The 12,592-nt window shown below is 45.5% G+C and overlaps 1 protein-coding gene and 1 non-coding gene across 7 annotated transcripts in view; both read right to left on the bottom strand.

The window, feature by feature from the left end:
• Nucleotides 1–2,813, bottom strand: part of Ecr (ecdysone receptor) — a 167,543-nt gene extending 164,730 nt beyond the window's left edge. For all 6 annotated transcript variants that reach the window (XM_076776231.1, XM_076776230.1, XM_076776232.1 and 3 more), the window contains exon 1: nucleotides 2,109–2,813. The gene's annotated coding sequence lies outside the window, so the exon portion shown is untranslated. The remainder of the gene's footprint in view (nucleotides 1–2,108) is intronic.
• Nucleotides 2,814–6,771: 3,958 nt separating this feature from the next.
• Trnal-cag (transfer RNA leucine (anticodon CAG)) lies at nucleotides 6,772–6,854 on the bottom strand. The gene has a single exon. It is a non-coding gene; the product is annotated as a tRNA-Leu (tRNA).
• Between the last annotated feature and the right edge of the window lie 5,738 nt (nucleotides 6,855–12,592).

The following is a 12,592-nucleotide window of genomic DNA, read 5'->3' as shown; positions in this document are numbered from 1 at the left end:
AACGGCGACGACGAGTCGCGTAGCTCCTGTCCGTTGTACGAGTATCGTTGTTTTCGAATTTGGAACAAAAAAAAAAAGAAATACAACAAAAAATTTCACCGTGAAACATCGGTATCGCGGCAACCAGCGAGTGCTATCCGGGAACTCGAGCTCGAATCTCGACTTGTTTACACACCAACTGCCTCCGAGTAAACACGAAGGCACTGACCACGACAAAAAAACGTACCAGGGTGACTCGAGTTCAAATATGTGGCACACTGTCGCCCAAGAATCTCGAACCAGGCCTTAGTCTAAATATCGCTGCTTGTATCGCGTATAAGAACTTCTACTTTACCGAATACAACGTTAAGGAGTGTCTAAATTGTTCGTAAACGTTCGCTGCGTTGGGAAAAATTTATATTATTTATGGTCGCTGTAGAACCTATCGCGCGTCCAATTTGGACGAAACGTATATTTTTAGAACGTATTCTATTCCTGATCTGTTTTCCCGCTATTAACGATAGTCGAGATAGGCTCCTGACATATTTACTCGAGGAATATTTATCAAGTTTGCGACTCGTTATGAAACCGTACGAAGGTATTGCGATGTCTAACTCACACCAACTCCAAGTTCTGATACGAATCTAACCTAGGGTTACCAACCGTATTCTTTTAATAGTAGTTTGCCCGAACAACGTGCTCCTCCACTTCACTTGTCGAATTAAAATTTTTATTCTTCGTTCCTTGTGTATTCTCGTCTTAGATAACTCGGAAATAATGACTCTAACTTTCGGTCGATATTTCTCGAAAATACGCTACCAGATATTTGTAAACTTTGATCCAGAACACGTCAAGAGTAACACAATATTCGACCGGAAACGAACAACACGAGGCGCGTCGAAGAAATACGCTGCATCGAAATTATTTCGTCTATGGACGTTGTCATAGTCACTTGCTAACCAATCGCGTATCTAGATTGAACGGAACAGATATTTTTAGAATGTATTCTATTTCCAACACGTTTTCCTCTATCAGTCGTGGCTGAGGTAGGCTCGTGATAGTTTTACAGGAGTAATATTTATCACGTTTACAGTTTATTACGAAAGTGAATCGGAATCTGGTTTTCACTGTTACGTTTCCGTAATTGCAAAGTCGATTTCCATGCCATTAACTGGCGCTTTATATTGGCCAAGTCAGTGTCACGAGTCATTGTGCCGCGTTGTATTTATTCGACGAAAAGAATCGATGGATAATTGCAGAAATCTAACGTTCGAAGCATCCGTGTGAACACGTGCATTTCATCGTAGATAAAAAATATGCCTCTCGAACATCAAATGATAAACAGGTGATGTTATTTGGAGCTCAGACCTATCAAAATAGAAGTAGAAAACTAGTTTAATTCTACTGTACAGATTACATTTGAAACAAACGTAAACTCCATTGGTCCAATTTAAAAGAAGACAGAGTCGTAATACGAAAATTTGAAAAATCTGCTTCGCGTTATAAATCGAGACGTCAAGGGCCTGACCGTAGTTTCGTTTTATTGCATTTCGGAGCGACGTGCTCCGACTCTATGTAACAAAATGCAAAATACACTCTAGCTCGTGAATTGCTACGACAGATCTGACGACAGTAAACAAAAAAAAAAAGTGTTCCAACAGCGGCGTTATTTATCTTCGTATTCGATCCACGTTATTTCCACCGATCGTAAAAGAAGTGTCAAACATTCGGAGCACCACCAGATTCCGATCATTCCTATTTTCGTTGCACCTGTTCGCCGTTCGACCAACACTATTTCACGTGCTTAGAAGTTACGCTGTTTACATTCCTGCACGGTTATCGTCGCTAGACAATAGCGTTTCGAAAGTGCCATAGTCTAAAAATTTGATCCCAGCCCTAGTAGTCGACCCACTCCCGGTCCCCGATACGACCTCGCGCGCACATTCGTTCACGAACCTACCTCACACTTTGCCCCGCGACAGATGTAAACAAAACTGTGTCCCATAAAGCGGCTGATCGGACGATCGTTTCGCGGGAAAACGACACGACGACGCCGCGAACGATCGGCAGGTAAAACCGTCGGCCGCGAAATAAGAACGAACAGAGAAACGAGAAATTCTAGTACTCACATAACGACGAGGTATACACCGTGAAATCCCGGTGGTCTGCGACTGACACAGCGGTCCTTTCTAACGCGGCAGGCCCGATCGAAACACTAGCACAAAATATACACGTGTAGCACACGTCACTGCTTTTCAATCAAATCTCTCTCGTCGCTTTTCCACGGCCGCTGCTCCGTCTGTATCACGGACATGCACCACGCAATACGATGGAGAACGATCACGGATTCTCGCACCGGTTCAGCCGGCCTCGCCTCGCGAAACCACGGCGACCCGTCGTTGTCGTCGTCGTCGTCGTCGTCGTCGTCGTTGCCGTCGTCGTTGCCGTCGTCGTTGCCGTCGTCGTGGTCGTGGTCGTGGTCGTGGTCGTCGTCGTCGTCTTCGTCGTCGTCACCGTCTGCGTCGTTTTCGTCGTCCTCGTTCCTCTCGTCACTGTCGATTCCCTCTTTCCACCGTGTCTTTCTCTCTCACTCTCGTTTCGTCGACGTAGACGCACCGTGTCGGTGAAAGGGGAAACGACGTCCAAGTTTCGCGTGCACAACGTTTTCACGATACGGCTCTGTCCGACCGACACGACCGCGAGAATCGATGACGGGGGGCCAGCGGGGCCGACGAGTTACGGCGACAGAACAAACGGGCCAAACAAAACAGGCTAAAAGACGTTTTTCGAGCTATTACGCTCGGTTACAAACTCCACTCACCGCTGAGAGTGCAAGCGCGCGACTGCGGCGCTCGACGCCGCTTATGCGCCGGCCGCCTGTTTCCTCGCTCGGCCGCCGTCCTCGACAGTGGCGCCACCAGCGAGCCACTGCCCTATCGCTCGCGACGCGCACGAATTTCGGCCCTCGGAGCCGCGCGCACGAGACTCCGTCGTTCTTCACGGACTTTCTTTTTCGTCTACACGGACTACGAAACCGGCCACGTCGTACACTTGCTCGCGTTAAAAATCCTACAACGAACTCGTTCGTCCATCGATCTCCATTAAATAAACTACGCTAACCCTTCGCTGCACTCGACATCGTATTCCACTCCACTCGTCAATTTTTTCTCGTAATATTACGACTCGATTAGACAGTATTTTAAATATATCGGATCGAACGGAAAGCTCGTGTGTTTCGTAGTTAAAAATCCACGAAAAACGATGGAGCGGTGCTACTGCCACGAAAACAATAAAGAACATTTGCTCTGCTAACATTTTTTAACAAAAGTCGTCTGTTCCTCGAGTTAAAACGTTGCCCGTCTCTGTTTACCGCTTAGTCAGTTTCCGAAGTGTCAATGGAAACGAATGACCGTGTCATTTGGAGGGAAAAAAATATGTTGTACGAGTGAGAGGCGACGATAAGGTTTCAGAAATTGCGCGACACACCGTCGCGTCTGAGTTCATTGCTTCGCTGGTCAATAACCATTGCGTCTCACCGTCAAAACAAGCGGAGCCTTTATTAATTTATAGCGAGTGACTCAATAGCTCCAGCGAAGCTACCGAAGCTGGCTGAATATCATGAGACGTAACGAGTTATGTTGCACGCGTTTCGCGTTGAACGTGTTTTCTGAGTAGATGCAAAGTCGTCGCACTTTTAACCCTTAAGTCAGCGGGCTCGTGTTCGTAACGCAACCAGCTGCACCGGGATCCGTCAGGCTCCCTCTTTAATTAAGGATGCGAATCATTTCTTTAATATAAACTAAGACAAATGGAGTGGATTAAAGTATGCGAAAATAAACATTGCCTTTTTAGTTTCTTACGAGACGTTTGCGAGGAACCGTGAAGCTGAGACCCTACTATCCAAGATGGCGGCGATTTCTAGTTTCTAACTTCTGTTTCTCGTTCTGTTTGGCCTCGATTGACCGGGCCACCGTTTCAAAACGCTTCGAATCCAGCGGATCGAGCAACGCAAAGACCTCGCGATTGAATACGCCTCGTTGGTGGAACCAATGGCATTCGCGGGGCGATGCAGGTACTGGCACACGTGTGTTCGTTTATTCCCGGTACGGCGCGGCCCCACGTGACCGACCTACCTTGAAAATTGGGCCACTGGAGCACAGCTGCTGGTTTAATAAAAACATTTGCTACGTTTCTCTCGGATAGCGGCGTCCGGTCGATCGGTTGCGACAGAGGTTATTTAGTTACACGAAAATTTCGTCGAAGCAGCAGCGTCGTTAGGAGGGTCTAAACAAGCGGTAGCACGAGCAAGAGACGCAAACGAGAGGAAGAGGAGACGAGAACGCGAGAAGCTGCAGAAGGTTGGTTGCATTCTCTTGGCAATCTGTGGTAGGAGGCATGTAGGACGAACGGATGGAGAACACCAGCGCAAGTTCTGTGCCGCGATGTTGAAGCATGCTGGAGAGGAATCGAGCGGGCACCGGAGGTGGGGATTGGAGTGCACGGCGGAAAGAATGGCGAGCCAAGAGGAAGGGAGAAAGATGAACGGGATGGAGAGGGGAATCGCGGGAGGGGAGGGAAGAGATTGTTAGGTGAACGAGGATAAAAAGAGTCGTGGGACGCGAAAAGACGAGAGGGGAGAGAAAGAGACAGGAGCGAGACCGGCGAGTCTTGGACAAGCAAAAAACAAAAGTGCATCTCGACAAGATGGCCGTCGCTTGAACGACTCTCAAGGTTACGCGAAGCATAGGGGAGAACGGAGGTAACGAATCAGCGTCTATGGTGTATGTGTGCCAGGCGACTGGCTTTAAACTTTCATGCGTACCCCGTTATTTATTTTGGCAAGTTCGCCAGGAAGAAACCGGGGCCCGTCTCGCGCTAAAGGATTACCACATCGGGCCGACGAAACTCCGAAGGCCTAGGTTCGGCGCAATTGCCGTTTTCGATCGTGAACAAACCGACTAGTATCTTTTATTGGACCCGTTCCGTTTGAAACTGTGTCGGAATATGCTCGTTCGCATACTGCGGAACTATTTCTTGATCGATGAATCGACTTTCCAGAAAATTTATTATTACAAAACGATTATCGACCTTTATAACCTCCTTGGAACGCAAACATTTTCGAGTCAAATCAACAATATACTGGGTGATTCTAGTTATAAATTTAAAAAAGAAGAAAGGAATCGTTCTAGTGGTTGAAAATAAACGACCAAAGATTGCCACTGGAGAACAATCAGCTCAAAACGGTTACGAGGAATATTGACGCGTCCGTCTGTAGCGCGTTGGGGTTACTGTTCACCAAGAACAAAAAAACGAGAGTGTTGCATAAACGTGTTCCGTCCTTTTCGGCTCGGCAACACGTTGGTTTCACCTATCCTCTCGCCTTATGTTACCCCTATTCTCGTCTATGCTCTAACCAAGGTTACCACCGCCTCCTCCTCATCCTTCGACCAGCCGCATGCAAGAGTACAGTCCAGTGAGAAATGGCACAGGAATGTGCGAGCATGAACGCGAACGCGTCGCGTGGAATCGGTGCACTTGCCTCTCGCGAACCTCCAACGCGTAATCGTAACGTACAACGATGAAATTTACGATTGGAGGAAACGTTTGACCGTGGATGCGTCGAATAACAACGTCTCGAGGCGTCTCGTAACACGCCTGAGAATATTCACCTACGTTCTGATGCAATCTTTTTCCTGTAAACAATCGAATTCTGCTCGATTCCTGACCCGATCGACGATCGATCGATTTCAGCAAAAATTAGGACCACGCAAACATTTCCATCTTCGTAACTACATATTCGGAACGAAAGTCTCAACACTGATTTCAACGACCTCGAAATACGTTATCGGGAACAATATTCCGAACAGCTTTGCTAGAGATATTCGGAATTCGGTTAAAATTAGGTTACGATTACACTACATTTTGGCGTAAGCTGCCCTCTCTTTATACTGCCTAACCTAGATTCAACTCGTTGATAATAGTCGTTTTTAATAGAAATGAAAAAGTAAATTTAATGGGTCAGGGTAGATCAATGGCTGCACAGTGGGATGAAGCGTATTAAAAAGTTGAAGTTTGGTACCTTAATCTCTATTAATTATAAATATTAATGTTTCTTCTTAATTCGAGACGTCATGTTTTGTACGAGAGCTACGTCTCCCTGTAATTTTATAGCTTTTAGTTTCTTTTCTTCCTTTGTGTCGCGGAGTCCTCGGTCGTTCCAAAAAGTCCACGATTCACCTTGCCATCACGATCCATAAATTCATTGATTGCAGAGGTAACATCATCGCGACTGTGATTAAAATTATTACGGCTATCATAATTATTGTTAAGACTGTTATTATCGATGCAGTCTTGAGCATCGTACCTTCTTTTACGATCGCAAAATTCCCTGCTCTACTTTCTTCGATTGCTCTATCGACATAATTTACTGGTATCGTTTCTCTCTTGAATACTATAATCATGTCAGTGTCGATACTTTGTTTATCGCTACATTCAACGTAATAATACTAATAGTAATTTTTTGTTGAATAATCTTTAACGTGTTCCCCGCATTTACGAGCAATTTTATTCCGAGATTCGTTCTATGCTAACACGAACGTTCGTCACTGTATTAATCTCGAGCATTACGTAATTTTGATTTGGCTAATTTGATGGGTACGAAGGTACACTCCGATCGAGAAAAAAAAATTTTAGAATTCGTTCATCGGCGAAAATGATTAGGCCCGGTTGCGTAGATAACGACGACGAACTGTGGCGATTCATCCAAGATTTAACAATGCTAAAAAAAGTATTTGTCAGAAGTGGGATTCGAACCCACGCCCACAGAGTGGACTGCGACCTGAACGCAGCGCCTTAGACCGCTCGGCCATCCTGACACGTTGGTTCGGATGGCGTAAAGAAAGAAAATTAATCGGACTGTGCGTACTATGCCGAGAAACTGGTCTGCAATACTAAATTTACCTACGAGCTAGTCGAAAATAGCGCCCCGAGAAGCAGCCATGGAAGCTTCCAAGCAATGCACCGACAAACGAAGTTTTTTGCCTCTATTATTTTGTCTTTGATTCACGTGCTCTTGAAAATGATTTCCTAAGGTTAGAGCGCATAGCCTCGCGGTGGAAATTAGCCAGAGATGGGCAGAATTTTATTCGAATAATAGATAACGAATACTGTCTACGTAAAACGATTTATTTGTAACGCTTATTCGATATACGAAACGAATAAGAGTACGTTGTTTTGCCAACTAAAAGGAATTACGGTTGGTAACCCTAGTATAAGTCACATGCTCCGACAGGTGTGACTTTCAGTAGGACGAAGTTTCAAGATTATCTATGCATTATCTACCACGGTTAAAGAAGTTTGATCACGCATCGTCCGATGAATGGTAGACGTGTTTTCGTTCCTTTAGTAAATGAATGACTGATACGGATCGTATGATTTATCAAGCGCCAAACTTATCAAACGTTCAACTCTTACCTGAATTATCTACAATGACAAATAAACGTGTAAGCAAGTAATCTTGTGGCCTTGTTTGCCTGTATTTACCAAAAAATACGAAGAAAAATGGTATTTAACCGAGATTCTGAAGTCACAAAACACTTGTATTTATATAACTCGTCTCTAGGGTGTGCAACTTCGATTATATCTTTATAGATATCATTAGAAATATGTATTGTTATCATCCTACGAAGGGTCCTCCCTAATAATTGTACGTCTACAATCGGCAACGCGGTAGCAAAATGTAGTAGACTGGTCGTAGAAGCAAACATTAATTTGCTACGTCGGACCAACGATTCCTCGAGTCTCGTATACTTGAAGACCAGTTCGTCAGAAAATGTAATGCCCTCTGCGGCGAATTCGTGTCCGTTCGATTCGTAACGATAGCTGGCCGAGTGCCATCGTACGTCGATCGCGCGAGCAATGCACCGACACAGACCTATTTTTAATTTTGATTCGCGTCAATCCCGGAACACTGCTCGGAAGAACTAGCAAAATCTTGATCCCCTATAACGTTTCGCCACAAAATATATCGGCCAACGTTACGGAGACTTTAAAAAGCGACTAAAAATTTTCTCAAGTGTGAAAACCGTAATGGATTGAATGGATCCAGGAGAATCGATTGTTATAATATGGTAAAAGGCCTGCAGTCGAATAGGTCGCAGGTTCCCCGTCCCTGCCCTAGTCCGATCCACGCGCCCTTTACCACCGCGTGTGCCCTTCAAACGTCCAACGCAGCCTTCGCATTCGACGTGGGCAACACCTGTTGTCGAGAGGGCCCCGAAAAAAAAGTCAGTTTTCGGGGCAGATCGAGGCGACGCGACACTCGAGGGCCAGCCTAGGCTCGGGGAATTGCAGTTTCCGGTGCAGAAGGTGATGCTTATATTCGCATTGAGCGTCGCTGCGTCTCAAGGCCGGACCGTCCGAGAGCTAAGGACGACGTTAAGCTCCTCTTCGTCCCCCAGCCCCGTTCCCTCGGTCCCAACACGGCTTTGCTCGGTTGTATGCATCTCCGTGTTCGCCTCCGTGTTCGCCTCCATGATCCCTCCTTTTGCTCTCCTCTTGTTCCCCCCTTCGCTACCTTCCCCCCTTCCCCAGAGCACTGGTTGCGTTCTACTCGTCCCTCCAGCACCTTCTTTCTCTCCTGTCTGGCGCTACCCCTCTCCTCTAGCTCTTTCCTCGGTCTTAGGCACGGTTCGGCTCGAACGAAACTACTCTACTGCGCGACTCTCGCCTCTACTCGTGGCGTCCATTATAGTCCACTCCAAACAGCCAAACGATCCACTCGAGAATCCAACGATCAGAAGCAGAACATTAATTTCTGCCGTTGTACGAGTACGCAACTTATTAGAAGAATTCCAGATGCCAAAGATTAAGACCTAAGGGCAAGTTGTTGCCAATGAAGATACGTTAAATATTGAGTCGTATTTGAAGCTGTCCTATCGTTGAAAAGCATCGTAGATCGTGGCGTGTTCGTCTCTGTTCACTTTCAATGGCAACCTTCTTGCTAAGGTTCTGAGAACTCCCAGTGTCCCGATGTAAAATCGTATTGCACAGCATTTTTTGCTCCTCGCAACGAGCGTCGGTCGGAGAATCTGTTCTTTCGCTTGAAATAATGTAAGTGCGCATCGTTCTCGCGCGACTCGACTGAGTCATCGGTGTGTAGGAAGTAAGGGCATCACTTCGTTAGGATTCCTTACATGTCACTGGGTTACTATACTCGCATTCCGCGCATAGAACGGAAGTCTTTAGTATGAAAGAAACTACTTCAGAATCTCGACCGTCGTCCATCGCATTGCAGCAGCTGGGTGAAGGGCTTCCACCATTGTGAATTAATTTCCTGGTTGCGTTTGCGGTCTCCGCTTAGATCCCGGTGCTCCGTACAGTTACGTTTCATGAAATCGATTGCATCGACGTTGATCCTCGCGTATGGAAAATCGACGAATTCGCGACAGGCTCGGAGGATCGTCCGATTTACCCAGAGTTTCCAATTCTTTTTTTCTTTTGCGTAGAAAAAAATTAAAAAGTTGTACAACTTTTCCTTTATCGGCTATCTTTTAGTTTTCACATTTTTTTCAACTCGACTCCATTAATATCATATCCATAATGTTGTTGTTGTCATCCATGCGATCGAAATGATTTCATTAACTTGGTGGCGTCGCGAACCGGTAGCACAGCAGGACGAATCGGAAACAGAAATAGACGAACAAACTGGCAGACGGCTTGGCGAAGTCACGGGCATTTACATAATTTTCCCATTCTTCGGTAGGAATGGTAATGCTTCTCGAGAAATTGCGCTGTTAAGAAAGAAAGTGAAATTTATGGGGCACTCGCAAACACCTTAAACCTGCTTTTACGCGTAACACATTGCCCGATTCGCGGATTTTTATGGTGGTCCATTGCACGCTCGCGTTGCCCTCGCTTGCAATTTGTACTTCGCGGAACGAAGCGACCGGAATAAAAATCCTTGGGAAAAATCTCTGCGCCCCGATAAAACTGGCTCGTGCTTCGAAGGTCGCGCGACTTACTAAAATTGCAAATAAAAATTCTATGAAATAATAATACGCCCCTCGAAACAAGTATTCCGTATAAGTGTCGCAAACGAGAACCATTTGTGTCGATTTTTAAATAGTCCGTCGTCTAAATCAGAAACGCTTTTGCAATATTTACGTGAAAGTTACTAACGAATACGACATTCCTGGAATATTCGAAGGATTGAGAAATTCTATAACAGAACGTCTACGGGCTGGGGCGTTTGGAGCCGAATGTGGCCATTTTTAGCACTTCCTGCGAAGGTGAACAAGTACAACCGAAGCACAAACATGGCCATAACTTGGGAACAGGATCAAATAGGGCACTTTTCTCATTGTTTTTGTGTGTTCGATCAAGCGCTAGGTGGGATCGGGGCTTGAGAGGCTTGTAAAATAATTCTTTCAAACCTTGCTCTCGTATAAATTCCATAACTGTTACTTTCTAAACCACGCTAATTTTGGGCCAAAAAGTTAGCTTCGTGAAAAACGTTGAAACGTTCTTCCGATTCGGGTCAATTTGGCCCGGACAGCAGTGGTGGGGGGAATTAAAAAGAAACACGGCGAAGAAATACTCCGTGGTCGCGTTGATTCAGCGGTTCGTCGGGGCAAGGTGAAATCTTTTACGCAACACCATTGACCGCAAGAATATTTTTCGTAGAGTCAACACAGAGACCGTGCGGCCAGTGGATATCCCAACGCGAACCAGTCCTCGCGTCGAGCTGCATTTCGCTTCTTTCCACGATTTCGATGGACATACTGGTGAAAGCGACTTATTTATAATCACCGAGCCGATGGAACGCCGAAAAAGAGACGTTGAAGGATGCGGAGAGAATCGTCGAGCGTGCTCGACACGCCCGATGGAACAAGAGAGAACCTTTTATCGAGGGAAGAGGAGAGAACGATCGACCGTGCGAGGGAGGGGAAGAGAGGGGAGGGGGGCGGGAGTTAAGAGAGTGAAAGAAGAACGAAGGGGAAGGGGACGATATGTGCAACTGCAGTCCAAGGCCAAGCGATCGTGACTGGTTTAATGGCATTCGAGTCCCAGCCTCGAGTGCAATTATAATACGCTCGGGGAATGTGCATCCACCTTTGGTCCTCTGACACACACACACACACACACACACACATACGCGTGCGCGTAAACACACGCACAGTAAGCTTTCGCCTCTTGCATCCCCGGTTCTAGTTTTCTCTTTCCCTTTCTCCTTTTCTCGGTGATACAAGTTTAAACGAGCTCGCGAGTTATTCACGGCAAAATTGTACAGTTTGTTGAGTAACATCGGTCATTTTGCTTCTTGCTAGTAACGAGTTAGGCGAGCAACGACTCGCGAGCTAGTCGCGGGACGCTTTTTGCGAATCCGCGATAAACGCTGGCCTGAATTAACCAATGAGCAAAATAAACACGCGCTTCGGGCGCCATTGAAAGGGGCGCTGGGTTTTTCACGGTCGCCCGACCGGGTCCACAGCTGGCCCACGAAAGTATTCGAGCCTTAATTTTATCGATGTTTAGTCCATTAGTCTCCGCTACAGTTTTAATTAATTTCTGGAGCACGGAACGCTCCATTTTTCCAACTCCAAAAAGTTTTCTCGGTAATATTCAGGCGATACGATTCGAGCCGTCCATGCTAGTGGTTATGTTTTGTTAGAGATCATAACGACAGCAGAACTTGAAACAGGGAATAAAATGCTTTCTTGTGATTTAATCGTCGTTTATCCTATAAATCTTTGTGCGGCGAATCGGATCGCGCTTTGAAAGTCTAGATAAGCGGACGATAAGATTAACCCTTTGGGTATATTTGTAACTCACTGAAAACCGACAGATATTTCAGAAAATTTCTATTTGTCGACAAACAAACGTTATTTTTCAACTGATAACGCGCCGGGTACGAGAGCAGGTCTCAATTAGAAGCGTTTCCATCGTGAACTCCACGATAAGCTTCTGAAACTGTCGCGTAACATTTATCTTTTCGCAAGAAACGACTCAGTAACAGCGAAGAACTTAATGTATCGGTGAGTTATAATTCGCATTTCGATAAATAACAAGCCATTTTTCAAGTAATATTGATTTTTATACTGGACAATTTTATATCGAATTAATTACCAGTGACGAAAGATTTTTCAAATGCATTTAATAAGTATGAAATCCGAAGGCCGTCAGATTGACAGATTCCCGTAAATCTAGCGTTAACGATGAATAATAAGCGGTTGGAGAGTTCAGTGGTAATTTTTAAGGTTCGTTGCATTCGAGATAGGGAACACTATGAGCTTGGTATAGTATGGCCATATTTATTTGCCACTATCGCAGAAGCTTGACATACCCGCTTGAAGTCCCAGTAGAATGTTCGCTGATTCATTGTTTCTTTTCAAAGTGATTAATGGAGCAACGAAACGCCAACAAATCCTGAGACTTATCAAGCTTAAAGTATCGCAAAGGACCCTTAGGACATCATCAATATTTCACATGTCGCTGTACCAGACAAGCCATGTATGGCGCTCCAATTAGAGGAATACAACAGGAAGCGAACTTGCAGACGGATTTCTTTGATTATTCGACGGTTCTTCTGACTCGTTTGGCCAAAACATTACGT

This window comes from Colletes latitarsis, chromosome 10 (genome assembly GCF_051014445.1).
Source record: "Colletes latitarsis isolate SP2378_abdomen chromosome 10, iyColLati1, whole genome shotgun sequence".
In the NCBI taxonomy this organism is placed as follows: Eukaryota; Metazoa; Arthropoda; class Insecta; order Hymenoptera; family Colletidae; genus Colletes; species Colletes latitarsis.
Note: the sequence above shows the minus strand (reverse complement) of the source record. Positions and strands in the feature narration are given on the sequence as shown.